The following is a 19078-nucleotide window of genomic DNA, read 5'->3' on the forward strand; positions in this document are numbered from 1 at the left end:
TTCTGTAGCTTTATACTGGTCTCATCATGTTTGCTAACAATTAAAAGAAGCAGTACCGTGGGGAATATCACACAAAGTGTACATGTACTTTTTAATGTATTTTTTTCTTTTTCAAATCTTTCTATTGTCATACATAGTGCCAGGTTTCTTTATAACTTAGTTTTAGTTGATCCCCATCTGATGCATTTTCCTGATCTCCCCAAAGATACACAGTCTCTCTCTTTCTCACTTTTGATGAAACCCAGGGCCTATGAAGGCTACATTTTTACATCTTTTCAATCTTAGAAAACATCAGATTGTGTCTTTTGAAAATTCAGGTGTCATCCAAGCTTTCCGGAGGTTCTTCTCCCTGGAGAAAGGGCTATTCTTGTTGACAACCTCAAACCCTGCCTGCTCCTCCCTTTCTCCTCATTCCTTTGTCCAAGTCAGTCTGGTACGGTCCTGGGACTGCACCAAAGGTACCTGCTGCTCTTCCATCCTAGGGCCTTCGCACTAGCTGCACCATCCTCCATCAGTGCTTCACCAAGATGTCTGCAGAATTGTTACCGTTCTTCCTTCAGGCCTCTTCTGTAAACTACTTTCTCATCAAAGCTATTCTTAGAAGCCCCAGGACAACAATGGTTTATATTTCCCCACTCTTACTTATTCACTAGCAAGTACTGTTGTTGAACAGACTATATATTTTATTTTTAACATTTCCTTATTACTACAGTATAAGCTCCATTAGTCAGAAATTTTGTCTTTATTGTCACTCCTATTGTTTTAGAATTTTCAAGAGAAATGTCTGGCACTGGCACTAGAATTAACTGGTGGATGAACCACAAAACAAAGACTCTACTTTTAGCCTATGAAATCTTAAAGGGTAGAGATCTTGTAAATAACATCTCAAATTCTCCTACCAAGCTAAATAGAAAACACTCAGAGCCAAGGCATTCTGTCCTCCCAATAGTATACATAGTTGCTTCTTCTGCTTCAGAGGCATATAGATTTCATTTTCAGGAAATCAGAATCTATACAGTCATGCCAGGAATGTTCTATTATTTTGGTGGGTGTGCTCAAAAGAATGGGCAGCTTAGTTGTAGAGTGACATTATGGCTTGTTAGTAGGGAGTCAATAATGGCTTCTTGGAAACTTCTACAGAAAGCTGTAGATACCAGTAAAACATTGATCCCTTTAGCATGCATTCATTGAACATCTGTTATGTGATGGGATCTGGTCCATGAGTGATCAGGAAACTACCACTTGCTTGAGGTGTACAGACTGGCAGGAGGGCAAGTGACTAAACAAGAGTAAAGCTCCTAGGGTTTGGATTTGAAGTATCCTCCAAAGGCTTGTTTGTTAAAGGTGTAGTCTCTGGCTCCATAGTATGTAAAGATGGTAAGCTCTTTAAAGAAACTGTGGGAAGCTGTACTTCATCAGGAGTACCCTCAAAGAAGACACTGGGGCCCCAGCTGTTCTCTCTCTTTCTCTCTCTCTCTCCCATCCAGCCATGATTGAGTTCACGTGTTCCTATCATGCCATAACACTACAGCCCAAAGCCAACCACTGATGGACCAAAGCTTCTAAAACTGAGAACACAAGCAAGCTCTTCCTTTTCATCAGTGGCTTATCTTGGGTATTTGTCATAGTAATGGAAGGCCACTGGCAGAAGCAATGGGGCACTGTGTAAGTGCAAAGGAAGGTCAGACTTGGAAACAGGGGCCATTGGGAAGGCAATCTGGTACAAATAATACTTGGAGGGAGCAAAAGTAATATGTTACATGGTTAAGGCTAATGTGGTCATGAACATGAGGGCTGAGAGCAGTTGTCTCATGAAAGGCCCAGGATGGAGCAGAGAGCTCTAAAACTAGCTAGAAGGCTTAGTATGGTTTGATTGCAGACTTTATGCATTGTGTTCCAAATTCCATCACTTCTCGTCACCTCCAGCCATTTTGTATGTTGGTATCACTCTTATATTTTTGGTTGTGAGCCTAACCTTTAATGGCTGAGCCATCTCTCCAGCCCTGGTATCACTTTTTAGTAGGGTTCTGCCTTGCCTTCATAGCCAGATCACTGTTTCTACTTTTAGCTCATTAATAATATAATGAGAGAAAAACACAGCCCACCCCCAACCCCTGCCCTGAGAATAAGGAGCCAGCACGTCACCTCTGGTGGGTCGTCGTGTTTCCAGGCTCAGGAAACACATCACAGAACAGCACCAGGCAAGGTCATTCTGTGACCACAAGAGATCAGGACAGATACCAACTTGTGTAAGTCACATCTGAACCCAGGTAAAAACATAAACATTGTCCAAATCATAGACATGCCAGAGAGCCCTCTACCTCTCCCTCGAGTTGCTGTTGATGTCTTTTCTAGTCACCTTCAGATAAGATTTATTAATTACTATTGCTTCCCAGAGGCATCTAAGTATGAACCCCATTTCTAAGTGTGAACCCTAGCTCTAAGCACAAACCCTAGTTCTTTGAACTTCTTTAGAATCACCTAAGCTAAGGCCCAAGTCTTAGGCTTTTAGCTCCTTCCCGTTGTGGGAGGCCACACTTCTTTATGATTATGCTGGTAGGCTTGCGCTAAAGTAGCTTGACAGCACTCAGATCAGCTCAAGATATTTTTCTCTGGGAAACCTTTCACTTTATGACTCAAAACCCCAGTCTTTGTCTCTGTCTCCTTTATTGCTAGGCTAGTCTTGAACTTGGTTTGTATCCTATGGAAGACCTTGAACATCTGATCTTCCTGGCACTAACAGCTAAGTGCCTAGGTCACAACATACCTGATTTAACAGAGGCTTCCTTTCACTCTCCTGGGTCATGTTGCTCTCTGACTCATTGACTGTACTCACTCTGCACAAACTATCCCTTTGGATCTGCAATATGCCAGGCACGCTTCTCCACACAGATCCATATAGACTGCTGGAGGTAGAGTGGCTTGAAGGGATTAATAAGGGCAGGAGTTGGGCAGGTCAGGTGTGAGGCTCTTTCAGTACATCCAAAGAGCAGGAATGGGACTGGGGAGGGCAAAGGGTACAACATGGCGGCCATATTTTTGGTTTGAGCAACTGTTCTGACATGGTGGGAGAGGAATGTAGTGAATATGCTGACAAAGAAAATGTCAGAAAAGTAGTTTTTCACTGGTCTGGAGAGTACCTTCTTTGCTAATGGGGGGGAGGGGTCTTTCCAAAGTATCTTTGGAAGGGATCTCTACTCCAGCCCCAGAGACTGGGAAGTAACTGGGTCCTCCCTTTGACCTGTGGTCTTGGGTCTGTTGCTGCCAGAAATGGGAGTGAATAACACAGCTATTGCAGATTCTGGTGTACGTGTTTAAGGGAGACGTATTTCAGCAGAGTCAGTAACTTCTTTCTTACGGCCTTCTGGGCTTAAATAAAATGATGATTAGAGTAACTCAGGGTCCATGAAGTACTGCAAGAGTAGCTGCCATCTGCCACAGCTCTCATTGGTAACTCATTTACTTTTCATAATAGGCTTGCACATATATGAATTAGGTTAGAATGTGCTGCTTGTGTTCGGAGGATCCAATAAATGACTTGCTTTTGTGTTACAACTCTCAGAAGTAAATTATTCAGTATTCATTGCTTGTAGGGCTTAAAGAGAAACTAAATTTATTTTGATTCCTCCACCCTTTTCTCTAGGACATGCTTTAATGTTCCCATCACAGAGACTTTGCCGAATTGACTAATTGTGTGTTTTGCATATTTATAAACACTTTGTTATTTATTAATGGATCATCTCAGAGATAAAATTAGCACTGTCTTCACATCACAGCCATTTCTCAAAGGCTCTGACTTGCAGCAGCGGGTTTGAGATGTGAGCGCACATAATGAAAGCCCCAGTGATTGTTTTCTCAAGAAAATCCCAGCAAGGGGCAAGAGCTGTCCGGATGCAATTTATCAGGCTGGTTCTTCAAAGCTGTGCTGTCCAATATGGCTCTGTAAATTTTAAATTAATTAAAGTTAAATAAAACTAAAAAAAAAAATCAAGATCCTTGGTCATACCCATCATGTGTCAAGTGCTCAGCAGCCACGTGCAGCCAGTGGCTTCCATCTTGGAGAGGGCAGGGTGTGTCTGTCTGTCATAGAATTTACATTGTGTAGTGCTGTTCTGCATGTTTTTGGAATTGGTCCTCCTTCTGTGGTTCCCTGGATAGATGGACCAGGATGGGTGCTGGGGGGTGAGGGGTGGGGCATGGCAGTAGTTGTGCTAGAAAGGTGTAGGGTTATGGCATTCTGGGTCACATTTCGAATTCTGGCTGTGTCTAGAATTTGGTCGCTTCCTACTTACTAACTGTTCCTTGGCCCCATTACTGCCCACTCTCAGCTGGGTTTACTGTGCCACAACTTTCTAACTGGTCTTCATCCTTGGGTCTCTAAGTCCTTCTCCACATGGCAGCCAGCTTTGGGTCTGACTCACAATAAAGGCTGGAATCCTTCCAGTGACCTCCAAAGGCATTGTGTCTGACCCACAAGGATCTACAGCTTTCTCTCTCCAGATTCTTGCTTTCTGTCCTCCAACCACACTGGCTTCTAGCCTTTTCCCCTGGCACAGGCTCTGCCCTTTGCCCACAAATACTTCTCTGCCAGACACCTCTGCATGTCTTATTCTCTACATACTCCATATTAGAAGGAAGATGTCCCTTGGCACCCTGTTTATAAATTTAGCCCTCCCCTGCCAACTTTGCTCTTCAATTCTCTTCCCGGCAGCCTGACACTCCTCATTATCACAGTGCCATGGTTTACTTATTGTTCTGTTTCTTATTCCTCCGCTAGAGTGTAGGCTCCACTGGGCAGGTGGTTTTCTGTTTTCCTCACTACCCTCCCTCAGTTCTTAATATGGTGCATAGGAGATATTCATCAAATATTTATTAAGCAAATGAACGGATCCTGTAATTCAAGAGGCCCGAGGGAGAAGAGAGGGAATGAGGTGAGTGGGAAGGCATGTTACCTCATTCTAGATGGGGTATTTTAGGTATGTCACTTAAATTCTTGAAGCTGATTTTCTCCCCTGAAAGATGGAAATGGGAATGCCTGAAAGTGTTGTCACTGGGCTTAATTAGGGCATGCATGGTAGCATATTCTCAGACAGTGGTAATTCAGTGCCTCCAAGGTTTGACCTAGGTGCTTCTTTATCTGTGTCAATGTGAAAAAACAAAACAAAACAAAACATGCTAGTGCTGCTCTTACAGTGTATTTTCAGCAGCATGCTTTGCTTTTTCTTTTTAAATAGAAAAAGCATTCCATATACAAAAATTGGACCATCTCAGTGATGAACCTACAGATAAAGTTTGGTTGTGAGATCAGGATCTCATATGTGAAATGGTATTTGGATGCAAAGGACTCTTGTTAACGTTGGTTTTCTGTAGAAAAAAAATTAAAGTCACGTGTGTGTGCGCGTGCATGCATGTACCCACAGGTGCTACAGCATGGTTTTGGCAAGAAAGGACTTTGGGAATGGATTTTCTCCTTCCATCATGTGGGGCCTGAGAATTGAACTCGGTCAGTAGGTTTGGTGGCAAGCATCTTCATCCACTGAGCCATCTCTCTCACTGCCATCAATTTTTTTTTCATGTTGATATTCTATAAATGAAAACTTTATTGAAGTTCCAACAGAGAAAGGTAGTGGTAGAAAGAAGACATCGCTGTATGTTGTGGTTCTGTGTGATAAGATGTGTGAGCCTGTCTAGCTCGGAGACACCCAGAGTTTTGAGTGCTATGACACTTCAAGAGGGATTTGGGTGTCAACACAGAATGTAGTCTGTTTCCTAGGGTTACTGCCATCTTGAGTATTATCATTGTTTAAGAGTCCTATGCTTGCAGAGTTTATACCTAGGCTTGCATTTCTATATATTGGAGACTGCAACAGAATTTCACCAGGAAAATGAGATGAACTTCTACTCCTTGACACAAAGGCAAAGTGGATGCTTGGGAGCTAGGGCCGCAGATAGGAGGGCTATGGAGAGATGGGCTGCCATGCGGAGCCTCCCAACAGCAGACTAGAAGGACAAGGAAGGCCAGAGCAGGTGTCACTAGGCAGAGACTGAGATGACAAAGGGCGTGTCTGGGAGAGCAAGTTTAATGCCAGCCATGCTGCTGTTTCCAGAGAAACCATTAAAGCACCTTGACTTAGTTAGGGTTTCTATTGCTGCAAAGACACACCACGACCATGGCAACTTTTATAAAGGAAAAACATTTAATTAGGGTGAGTTACATTTTAGAACTTTAGTTCATTTATCATCATGATGCAATATGATGGCATGCTGGCAGACACGGTGCTGGAGAAGTAGCTGGGTGTCCTACATCTTGACTTGATCTGATTGTCACACCAAGAAAAGCTTGAGCAAAGGAGACCTCAAATCCAACTCCCACAGTGACACACTTCTTCCAACAAAGCCACTCCCACTCCAACAGAGCCACACCTCCTAATAATGCCATTCCCTTTGATTTCTTTCCAATCACCACATGCCCCAAATATCACCAAAGTGTACCAAGCCTGAAGGAGAACTCCCTTCCTCAATAGCACTTCCATTGGCTGAATCCAATGGAGACCACCTGATATGAGAGATAGGGAACATGGCAGACAGAGAAAATGGCCTAAAAGGATAAGACTCTCCTATTGCATACATTGTGTGCACGCTTGCATACACACACATACTCACACCCACATGCCAGCAATATAGACTACAACAGGCTGAAGAATGCTTCTAAAGGCAAACTCAGAGAGGAATAGTACGGGCTAACTCTATAGACATGGGTCCTGTTTCCCAGCATCCATTCTCTTCCCATCGATCTCCATGTAACAGATTAAGTGGGTTGAATACACCTCTAGTTGCATAGGAGGCCTCTGCTTAATATAGATGTCCAAATCAAACGGTATAGATCTTCTCCCCTTGATAGGAATAGGCAATGTAAGCAATGGCCTAAGAAAAACCACTGCAAACCTTCCTTCCCCAGGCATTGGTGACAGATGCAGGGATAGTCAGCACAGTGTAGTTCCCCAGATAGGAAAGCAACAGTGAAAAGCATACAAACCATACATGCTCCTCAGGGCTGTTGAGCTAGGGTCAGGACAAGACACAGAAGCCAGTGTTAGAGCCTGGCAGTTATCATGCCAGGGTTTCAAATGTCCCCTTTCTTGTTCGAGGCTGCTGGCATTTGGCTTTTAGTTAAAACTAACACAATAAGAATAATTTTAACAAACACTGGAGTAGGGAGAGCAACAGAAAGACAGCTGGGTATTTAAGGGGCACCCACATCATTTGTGTGCAGGATGCAGTAGTTACTCCTTTGTAACTGCATCTTTAGATTCCCTCAGGAGAGGACCATAGATGCTGCAGGGAGGCCAGGCAGACAGCATGTGCTTCCTCTTCTGCTCTCAGGTATATCCCATGTCTTGAACCACAAGGAGAAGCAGAGGCGTACTCAGATCTGTAATGACTATCCGGGGAGCTGTATCTCTACAAAATGCAAAAACATCAGGAGCTTTGCTTTCAACAATGTGGAATGAAGCTGGGACCAAAACAAGGAGGGAAGGGGCCACTGCCACTGCATGGCCATTCTGTGTAGTTGGAAAAATCGATCACTTCAAACTTTAAACAGCTTAAAGAAGTTGTCTCTTGTTAATAGGAGACAAGACTGAGATGTTACATTGATTGGCTCAAATGTCCTCTCTGAAATCCCTGAAGAGAAAAGCCTGCTGAATTACTCCCTCCTCTCAAAGTAGGCAATAGGCCCTACCACCCTGTGGAAGCTCCAGGGCTCAGCATGAGGGGAGCGGAATAGTGGGTTTACACATCTTTGAAGCTGCTTGCTTCAACCTGGTTTTGGTGGCAGGCTTCTGCCTGCTCTGGAGAGTCCAAGTGGAATCCTTTGGATTTCTGCTAGCCATCTTCAAACAGGAGATAGGAGGAGACTTAGTCCCCCATTCCTTCTGGAGTTAACATGTGGCCAGGGGTCAGCTTGGGGCAGGGAGGTAGGTGCTCCTCTGCTGCTAAGATTGGAAGGTTCTTATTAGCATTCTATGTGATATGCTGACTGGGCTATAGTGTGCAGAGTGGCTATTTCTGTGTCTTTTTCCAGCAGCTCACTGTAGAGCATTTGCATTTGATGTTAGACCCTTCTGAAGGGTGAGCACAGGGGTCTCTCCTCTTCCCTGACCTGGGTACTGTGAGTCTCTGGGTTAGAATTAAGTTTGGTGGGACAGCAGAGCAGAGAGGTGGCTCTGACTAACTGTGGGGAGCAGCAGGCATTGTGGGAGGGTTTTTATGAGCATCTTTGACTTTAACCTTAGAGATTTGTCACCTCCCAGGCTGTGGGGTGCCTCTTATACTGGCTCTGGGAAGGTTCCCATGTGGAGCACATTTGAAGCCCCAGTCACTCCTAACATTTCATTTTCATTAGGGAGCACGTCTAGGTCAACCAGTGACGAACGCCGGTGTGTTCACTCAATGACATGTGGCATCTGCTAAAGTTGGTTTGTTTCCTGTCTGATAGTTGTCGGGGACAGCAGGTGGATGGGCCTCAGCTGTTAGCTCAGTCTGACTGGGTCAAATGCCAAAGTTCTGCATGTCCCCCGTGAGTCCAGCCCAAGGCTGGGTGTGTGGCTCAGTGAGAAGTGTTCAGTTAGAACTTCAGCATCCGCAGATGCCCTTGGAATAGCCACACACAAACTGTGTGGCCATATGTGGATGACTTCTTTGTGTAGCTTGTAATCATCTACAGCTTGCAGAAATGAGATTACTGCCCACCTCTATAACAATGAGGGCCTCAGGAGTGTCTTAGCAATGGTTTGGGTTAAAAAACTATAAGCGTCATTCCTGGAGATACTATTTGTTCTTGATGTGGCTGAAAGCAATTGCTGAGCCTTGGGTCCTCATTGTCTCCATTTGTCAAATGGGAAGAAGGGAGCCTGTTTTTCCTTTTCATGGATGTAGTTTAGGTCAAATGCAGGGAATCTGTCAACCTGATTTTGAATGAACTTCATCTACTGAGGTTCTAGGAACCAAAGAAGATGCTAAGAACCTGTTTGTTTGAGCAAGGTCATGGTGTGGGGAGATGGCTATGTTATCACAGCATGTGGGGAATGGTTGCAGGGAGAGATGCCCAGGCAGTGCAGTGATCCAGTGGCTACTCTGTGTGGGTCCTTCAGAGCATCCTGGTAGCACTATGGGCAGGAGGTGAGTGACTATTGAGACAGGTAGAGTCTGCAGTTATCGTCATAAGTGACCTGGCGTAAGCGATTGCTGCCTTGGAGATCTGGACCAGCTGTAGTAGCAGTGCAGGTTCAAGTCAAGGTGTAAGAACTCTCAGCTCCTTCTGCAGCACCATGTCTGCCTGCATGCCATCATGTCCCTCCATGATGATAGTGGACTGAACCTCTGAAACTGTAAGCCACCCCAATTACATGTTTTCCTTTATATGAGTTACCTTGGTCATGGTTTCTCTTCACGGCAACAGAAACCCTAACTAAGACACTCTCCATGTGGAAAGGGCTATAGAACAGTATTGGCAGGCCAAGGCTGTGAGGTCACATACTGAGTTCAGAAGGATGAGAAGAAAGCCAGTGCAAGGAAGAACAGCAGGCCTGCTTCCCCCTGCCATGTCCCTTCAGTGCACTCTGTGAGAAAATTAACCTCGTAGATACCCTGAGAGTGGCATCTGCTTGGCATCCCACATGGTGAAGGTCTCTCTTGTTACTTTCTACTAAGCTCCCTGATGGAATTTTGAGGTGGTGGTGGTAAATTCTAAATGAATTTTTTTTTATGACAACCTATGCCTTTCAGGTGAAATTTTATTAAATTCTGCAAGGAATTTTAGAAAATATCCCAATGTCACATGTGTAAACACATGTGAATAAGTTGGGCAGTGAAAACATTTACAAGATTAGTTGAGGAAAACCAAACCATATAAAATTATGATTCTGATATCATTAAAATAACAGCAAATAACAAAAAATACATAGGAAAATAGAGGAAAATTGGTAGAAGAGATTTTTCTCTACTAGTATCATGGATAATTTTTTTTAAATGAACTCATCTGTGAATTGCAATTTCCTACTATGGGCTTGGATTACTTGTGTGAAGAATGGAGGGAAAGAAGGAATGAAGGAAAGAAGAAAGGAGGAGAGGAAGGGAGGAATATGAAGTTCAAGATTGATTGTCAACTTGACAGCATCTAGATCAGTGCTTCTCAACCTGTGGGTCACGCCCCCTTTCCTAAGAGTTGCTTAAGACCACTGGAAAACAGATGTTTACATTATGATTCATAACAGTAGCAAAATTACAGTTACAGAGTAGCAACAAAAATCATTTTATGGCTGGGGTCACCACAACAGGAGGAACTGTATTAAAGGGTCCCAGCATTAGGATGGCTGAGAATCACTAATCAAGAGTCACTGAAGAAACAAGCCTCTTGGTATGTACGTAGGGCTTGTCTAGGTTGTGTTAAGTGAGGTATGACGATCCACTCTGAATACAGGTTGTGTGGTTGCATGGACTGGAGTTCTGGGCTGTAGAATACATGGGACCGAAAAAGAAAGCTGAGAAACATTGTTCTCGCTCTGCCGTGTGACTGACCACCTGTTTCACCGTCCTGCCACCACACCTCCCCACCATGATGAACTGCCCCCTCAAACTGAGCCCAAATAAACCTTACCTTACTTGAGTTGCTTTTGTCGTGCATTTTGTCCCAACAGACTGTAAAGTAACTAATACAGAAGAAAAGGAAGGAGGGGGTAGAGGAGGAAGGAGGAGGGAGGAATGAAATTGGTTGGTAGTACAAAATTGCAGCTTGATAGGAGGGGTGAGTTCTGGAGTCATTTGCACAATAGGGCGACAATAGTTAACAACAACGAAATGCATAAATACGTATTTTTAAAGGGTGAGAACAGAAGATGTTAAATAGTTACCACAAAGAAATAACAACTGTTTAAGGTGACAACTGTGCTAATTACCCTCTTAGATGATTGCACAGTGTACACCTAAATCAAAATATCACACTGAATCTCACACGTATGTATGGCGCACATGTCAATCAAAAATAAAGCTGAGAAAAATGAAGGGTGATGGAGAGTGGGAAGGAGAGAGGGGACACCCAGAGCTTACCGCGAGGATGGTAAGCCAAGTGAAGATTTTGGGACTAGTCAGCAAAGCAGATTATCAGGTGAGTCTCATTTGCTTCTCTCCTTGCTTGAAGGGGCTGAGTGGTTGGAAGCTGCCTTGCTCTCCCCAGGAGGCCCTATCAACTGTGCCCTCAGGAGCCCGTGTTTGTTTTCAAGCTGCCTTTCAGTCATTGGGAAAGCAGCAGGTTACTCCTCCAAGCTTCCAGGCTTGGTGGCAGGGTGGAGGGCTAGCAGTTGGAGTGCAGTGCAGCTTGTTTGGCCGAGCTGAGCAGGGTTGGACTTTTATTAGATATAAACCTAGAGAAAAGTCTCAACCTGAAGAAAGGGTTCTATTTAGAGCTGAGAAACTAGGCCATGTCTAAGATCAGTGACCTACATTCCTTGTTCCCTGTTATAGAAACGGAAGATGAAATGGTAGTAGCTCTCTCGAATACAGGTGTTCATCAAAGACTTGGGAGGCAGAGAAAGGAAGGGAGGGAGGGAAGCGAGGCAGGGAATGATGATGCGCTGCCACTCTAACATCAAGCCAGGGAGAGTTGATAATGAGTCTCCTGACTGTGCATTTATTTTCCTGGAAGACCAGTGTTTGCTCAGTGCTGGCTTCTATAGCAGGTTAAAAAAATACACTCCTGTCCTGGGGCCTGTTAGAAAAATGACAGTTTTCTTTGTCATCTGCCAGCCACTCACAAAGACAGATCCCAGTGTCACAGGCTGGACACCAGCATTCTGCCTTTTGCTAGAGACTCTGACAAACTGTTTGCTTAATCTCATTGATCTGGCTCTTTAGACCGGACCCTGCAGAGCAGCTGAGGTTAATAGGCTCTCAGGGCTTGCATTCCCATGAATCTTGGTGTGGCAGGAAGGGGTTGTCCAGAAGAACAAAGCAATGTGCATATGAGGTGCTTTCTTGCCACCCACAGGTCCTTCACGGCGGAGGCTGGAGGGTCAGGCAAACATTTGGCAGATGATAATGACATAGAAATCTCCCAGGCCTGGGTCACTTCATTCATCTTCAGTTCATAGTAGGGTTCTTTGTTATTGTGGAAGTGCACAGGCCCAGAGGTCAGTGAAACCGTGTTTCCTGATGTCTGGGTCTCTCCTAATACAGCTTCCACTGGGCTCTGCAGTTTCCTGTGTTGGAGGATCAAGCATTCATGCTGCAGAAGTCAGCTGATGTGCACACGCATGTGAGTGTTGATGTTGGGTCCTCACCTCCCTGCTCTCCATCATGTAAGAGGACTGCATCAGAAGAGCAGTCCAGCTGTCATTCTGGGTTCCAGAATGAAGACCACATGGAACAAAAACTCTCCACCTATAAGCAGAGTTGGTGGCAAATGGCTATCACCGTGGCCCGTGAGATTTGGAGGCAGCACATAGGCTTATTTTAGCTGCGTGGCCTCAGGTCCGCTCCTTGAAGTAAGTTACAGTTTTTGTAAATTGACTAAAATCTGAAAAGAGAAGAAACAGATGAATGCCTAACACAGGGTATGTTTGCTATTAGAGTTATATATAACTTGGATATAGCACTTGCTGCCACCCTGGTCACATGGTCTGTTAGTGACTTTTCATGTCACTATAATAAACATACGGGACAGAAATAACTTAAGGGAGAGAAGGCTTATTTTAGTGCATGGCTCCAGAGGGATTTCAGATCAGCCCAGTGAGGAAGGCATGACGGGTGTGTGACAGGGGCTCCTCCCTGGTGGCTGCAGGACAACTGTCCTCTGGATGTCACACGGTTGCTACTGTCTTGTAATCAGAGCAGCAGTGATTATCTACACAAGGCTCTTGTAGAGATGACAGGAAGAAGAGGGCGTCAGCTCCTCACCTGAGCTCCTCATCTCCACCTCTTCCTCTTGCTCTGTGGCAAGCGGTATTGGGGATGAGTATGCCGGAGTTTGTTAGGAGCAGAAGGTTGGTAGGGAGGGGACTCTAGAGCCTCAGTTTCTGTGACCTGTCATCCATGTTGAGGAAGGGGCTTTTTGGTGCTGTAGTTGCTGAGAGCCCTGTTGCTCTCGTAAGCAATCCTTCGCCAGACTCATCGATTCCCTAAGCTGGACTCAGATACAATTGTTTCTTTGGCTTGTGGATGTCTGGACACGAGTCAATAGGCTTTTCTGTGTTTCTCCCCAGAGAAGGTCATGCAATAGCAGCTGACCAGGAAGCAGCAAGAGGCGGGGTGGGGCTGGGGATAGGGCAGCTATAACCTTCAAAGATCTTCCTCTAAGGCCTTCTCCTGCTAGCCAGCTCCAAACCTACAAGCTGGGAACCAAACTCTCGAAACACAAGTTTTGAGTGGGGGCACTTTTCAGATTCAAACTGTGATGCACAGCCTTCTCCTCTGTGTTTCAAATATCCCCTGACCTTCCTCTTAGCAGAACTTTGTCACTGAATATAGACCCACTTGGAAAACCTGGGATGACCTCAGATGTATCTAAAAAGCCCTTTGTTTAGGATAGAATAACATCCATAGACCCCACTGAACCCAGGCCATGAATATGCTAAGTCAGTAGGAGGTATTATTTTGTCCATTTTAATGACAACAAACTGGGTTTCATGGGACTTACTGTAGGTCATATAATGGTGGGGACTAGGAATTATGTCCAGATCTTACTCCTAACTCTGGGATTTAAGGTAAGCCCATGTGTGTATGTGTGATGGTGTTGGTTAATGTTGGTAGCAAACCTGACAGTCTTGAAACACCTGGGATATGGCTCTCTGGGACTACCTGTGAGAGATTATTTTGATTATATTATTGGTGTGAGAGGATCCATCATAATTGTGGGCAGGATCATTCCCTGGGTAGGGAATCCTGGATGGTATATAGTGGAAAAAGCAAGTGGAATACTAACATGCATTAGCCCTTTGCATTCTGACTGTGGACCTACTGTGAGCAGCTGCTTCAAGCTCCAGCTGCCTTGTCCTCCCCACAGTGATGGACTGTGTGTTGAGCTGGGTGAAAATAAGCCTGCCTTCCTTCAGTTGCCTTTGTCAGTGTATTTGGTCACAACATCAGGAAAAGAACCCAAGACAATATGTGTATGCACAGCCCCATGTACGTTCGCATTCACTTGTATTCAAATAAATGTTCATTTTCTTCGTTGTTTTTGGAAACAATGAAGGTTTCTGGAAACTGCTTTGTAAGCCATGCTGGAAACGTCTGCCTGTTTGCATTATTATCACAATTTGAATACATGTGGTTTGAGGCAGTTTTATTTTCATATGATGTAGCTCCAAGATTAAATTCTGCTTACAATGAACAGGCCGCAGCATCTGATGGATCACAGCCTATGGCTCCCTCAGAGGGCTAATTACTCAAGATTAAATTAAACTGGTAAAACGGAGCCAATGGCTTTGATATCTAATAGAGAGGTCTAGGTAGAGATGAGAAAATGTGAAATGCCCATTACAAGGCAGGTGGGCACTGCCTTGACTCCTCTGTTGTGTACCATGACATCAGGAAGGTGTGACGCTATGGCTCATTAGCTAAACATGCTGGGGTAGAGGGCAGGTGTGCATGTGTCTCCAAAATATCTTTCTGTTTTGCACCAGGCCCACTGTGAGATACCATACAGTCTGGGACCGGTCTCCAACAGTGCCCCTTCCCCCTCTACTCCCTGGGGTCAGCTCCTGATGAAGAAATAATGGCTGACCCAAAGGCACAGAACAGAACAGGTGTGCCTGGAGCGCCCCCACCTCTGGAGTCACTACAAAACAATCATAGTTTGGTCTGAACCCTGTGTTACTGCAATGGCCTCCTGACTGATGAATAGGGTACCATCCGTTGTGTGTGCAAGGAGCTCTTCATAGCTGATTGCATTTAATTCTCACAACAGTGCTATGAGGCAGGTATTCTTATTGAGATGAGGACTCCAAGGTGCAGGGTAGTTAAGTGGTGTTTCCAAGCACACGGTAAGTAAAATGGTATCATTCTGGACAGAACCCTGGTCTCTGTTTGGAGTGCTATAGAGAGAAGGGTACTGGAGCTCTGATCAGCTAGTCATGTCTGCAGAGGGCTTGGGCGAGATCAGAGGTAGTGTGTGTACTCCCTTAGACCCTGTGGCTCTGTTTAGGTTGAATGGCAGTGGAGTGTTCTACCTTAAGTTGATTTTGTGGTTGTTGTCATCTCATGGAGTGAAAACCAGGATATGTGACACCGATGACAAGGAGGGGTGCCTGTGTTGGGTGTTTTACCATGTCTCTTGCCATCCTCACTGTTCAATTGCTGGAAAAGCCTGGCTGTTGTTATGTTAAGGGTGAGCTTTAACTTATCCCAAATTAAAAGCTGTGGAGTCATGACTAATTGATTTCAATTTAATGGGATTTTACCGCTATCTATTGTCTATCTCTTAATGTTATTTCCTAATGAAGGCATTCTGCGAACCGAGGCTTAGGAGAAAAGGCGATCAATAGCTTAACCCAGTTGTTGGATTTCTAGTTTCTCCCTGGCTCTTGGTTTCGTTACTGTTCCCAGTCTGTAGCATCTTCTCTGAAATGGTCTTTGTTTTACTGTGCTGTCACTGGGAGCTGATTATAATGGTTCCTGAGGGAACAGTGTAGTAACTGGGGAGCTCGGGGAAGTTCCCAGAATGGGATAGGTTCAGTGGCCTGGAAGTGGGGGTATGGCTAGCGTTGCTGTTGGTGGTTCCTGAAGTCACCTCCTAGTAACTCAAAACTGTCCCTGTTGTGCCACCCTCAGGGTTCTGAGTACTCGTCAAAGCACCCAGTGCCCTTCCCAAGGCTTGTCCAGGCCTTTGTATCTTCATAAAGCACTGCCCATCTTTACTTCCTTTCTTGGTTCCCTTTCAAGCACCAAAGATCTCGATCTCATTTGCTCTCCGTAGAAACCACAAACTCTCCCTTGAGGAGTTTTCCATTTCCAAGCATCTTCTGTGAGTCGGGCTGACTGGGGAAGTTCATATTCATGTTTGTACTCATTTTAATTCTCTCAATGGATCTCATGCTATTTTAAAGATGAAGGAAACCAAAGCCAGAAGATGAAGTAACATTGATACTTATCCAGTGTGAGAAAGTAGATTTGACTCAGGTCTGTTTGAGGTCCTCCCTGTGGGGTGTCCTCATCTGACCCTCGACTTCTGTTTTCTTCTCTTTTCCCATACAATAGCTCTCTTTTGAAGGTTATATTTTCCCAGGTCGTTATCTTTTATTCTTGCTTATTTTTTGGTTAGTTCTTGTCCTCACTGGCAGTGCTGCCTCTTTAAAATGAGTCCAGTCAGTTTCCTCCCTCGGTGCATGGCCATTGTTCTCCTGATGGAACTGGAGCCTCTCGACCTGGCTCACCTCTGCCCTATATGTTCTCCAGGGTATTCCAAGGTATAAGTATGCTTGTGTTTGCATGCATCACTGACAAAACCCCAGGACTCCTTTGGTCCTCTTTTTACCATCATGCTTTGCCCTTTATAAGCTCTCCTTTCAAAAACAAACGTGTTTCTTCTCATCTTCATCTCTTTTGTCAAAAAGTCACTTCCCTGGGAAACCATGGGCCACCCTATATAGGACAGCCCTAATAGCAGAGCAGTGACCTATCTCTTCCCTGGGTTCAGTACTGCCCAGTTCCCTGCTTGCCCATCACCTGTCCATGGGGAATCCCTAAAAGCTCCCCTGTTGGCAGAGAAACAAATGGAGAGGCAAGAATCAGTACAACTTATCTGGGCTGGTTCAAATTTCTGGAGTCTGATCCCAGAAATTTATTTATTTATTTATTTTACATATTTAAGCACAGTTCTCTCGTGACAGTTATCAAAACAAGCTTAAATTATGGCTACATCAAAATTCCTTTGCAAAGTTCATGTCTGTGACCCCGTCTACAAGCATGGGTTATATTGACTGAAAAACAATGCTGAGGATAAGGGTCTAGGGAGGAACGGTTTGTAATAAGCATAGTAGTAAAGCCCCTTTGCAATGTACATGGGACCTCTTTCACAAGGATGAGCTCTATTGACCGAGAAACAATGCCCAAGATAAGGGAGATTCAGGAGAAGGCTGGCTCTACAGAATAGCAAAACCAGGCTATTAGACAACATTCTCTCCAGCCTTCTGGGTGGAAAACAGGTATACACATCCCTTCCATTGAAGATACACACCTGTGTTTTTAACAATTCCGGTTTCTCCATTGGTATCTGTAAACACAGAGGACTCATGTCCTTTTATACCTGTCCACTTCAAACAGACCACATTCTGGGTATCAGGATCCAGAATCATCTGCCCAGATGGTCTAGCTTCTTCCTGGGCCTGAAAAATGGGCTGTGCTCTTTAAGGACAGAGGGACAGACAGCTGGAGACCACGTTAAAAGAAGACAGGTATTGTGTGTGAGTGGGGCCTGAACTTACAGATGCAAGCAATACAAGCATACATAGGAGGTGCCATGCAGTGTCTCATGAAGGACAAGGGGAATTCAAGTGGTTTAACTCAGGCTCAGAGCATTCCTTCTCAGAGTACTGTGAATATACAGCAGCCACTCACCTCCATGCTTCTTTTTCCTGTCTAAGAAGTGGTTACTGGAACCCTCCATGGCCAGCCCCACTGAGGAATTCTTTAGGGTAGAACAGAGATGAGAATCAAAGTCAAGGGCTTCATTTTGCTTAAGGAGTTAAATCTGGAATGGTCGTAATGGGTGGGTGGGGTGGGTCAGTTTGTAAGGTCAAAGGTGGTGTCTTTGACTTGTCAGTTTTGGAAAAAGATGTCTAAGTTGGGGGTTCAGAAGACTATGGCCAGATTCAGGTCCTTGCCAGGCTCTGCTGGTGAGTACCATACTCTGGAAAGATATGTCTTTACTGGCTCAGCCCACTTCTCATTCTGGAAGCAAGGCTATCCCTGTCAACACTGTTCAAGAGGAACAATGACAAGCTCAGGTCTTCAGGAGTGAGACAAATGGGGGACTGATCTACGGAAGGGAGTTTTCTTAGAAGAGAGAACACAAGGGTCAAGGTAATTAGGTTAATTATTCTGAAATCAATGTTATATTATAAGTCAGCTTGTGGACCCTGCAAATAACTGGTCACAGAGCCCCTGATGCCCTCGGGAGTGAAAGAAGGAAGGCACAGAGAGTTTCTCTGCTTCCTCAGTACTTCTGGGCTGGGTGAAAGAGGCCCCCCACCTCCTGATGCAAATGGATTTCCCAATCATTTCCACCCACAGGTGGAGCACACAGGTTCCCTTTGGCCATGTTGGCTTCTTGCTGGTTGCTGGTTCCTGGGTGCAAATCCCTTTCAGAGGCTCAAACAGGGCCCTATTTAACCTGAGTATTGTATGCAGAAATCATAGGTCCTTTCTATGCTATTGTTAACTCCTAATGCTCTAAGTCTAATCAAGTAATGGTGGGTCTGTTGCCATGGCCCATGCACTCAGAGATGGGGATGATTGGTGGTCCAATTGCCAACCCTCTCGTGGTTACTGGAGGAGAGTGCAGTCAAGTGACACTTCTGCTGTTAGTGTGGGAGATTAAATGGAGGCATGACCACCTGCATTCTGAGTGATGTACAGTAACAGGGGAGCAAGGGGAGGAGATGTGTGATTCTCAGCCTTCTCTCCAGTCATTGGCCCCCACGCCACCACCCCCACCATCATGGTATATACATCTTGTACTACATGGATTTTTCCTGGTACACTTAGGATACCTAGGTTGTTTATTTTGCTTTCTTTATAAATGTTACAAATAATGCTTCTTGAACATTATTGTAAATGTCTCCCAGGGCTCACAAGGAAGATTCTCTCTAGGTTTGTTGTATACTAAAGAACTTATTTTCCCAGTTTCTGATGCAGAGCTTCAAGGAAACCTTGGGAAACCCCCAAGTGCTAGGAATATCTTTGTCATGCTAATACGATGACTCACATAGTCCCTGACTTCAAGTAGGGGCTCCCTTCAGCTGCCTGAACACAGGAGAGGGCTTGCACATTGCCAAGGACTTATTGATCATGTTTGTGCGATGGAACC

Source organism: Phodopus roborovskii, unplaced genomic scaffold, assembly GCF_943737965.1.
Source record: "Phodopus roborovskii unplaced genomic scaffold, PHOROB, whole genome shotgun sequence".
Classification (NCBI taxonomy): Eukaryota; Metazoa; Chordata; class Mammalia; order Rodentia; family Cricetidae; genus Phodopus; species Phodopus roborovskii.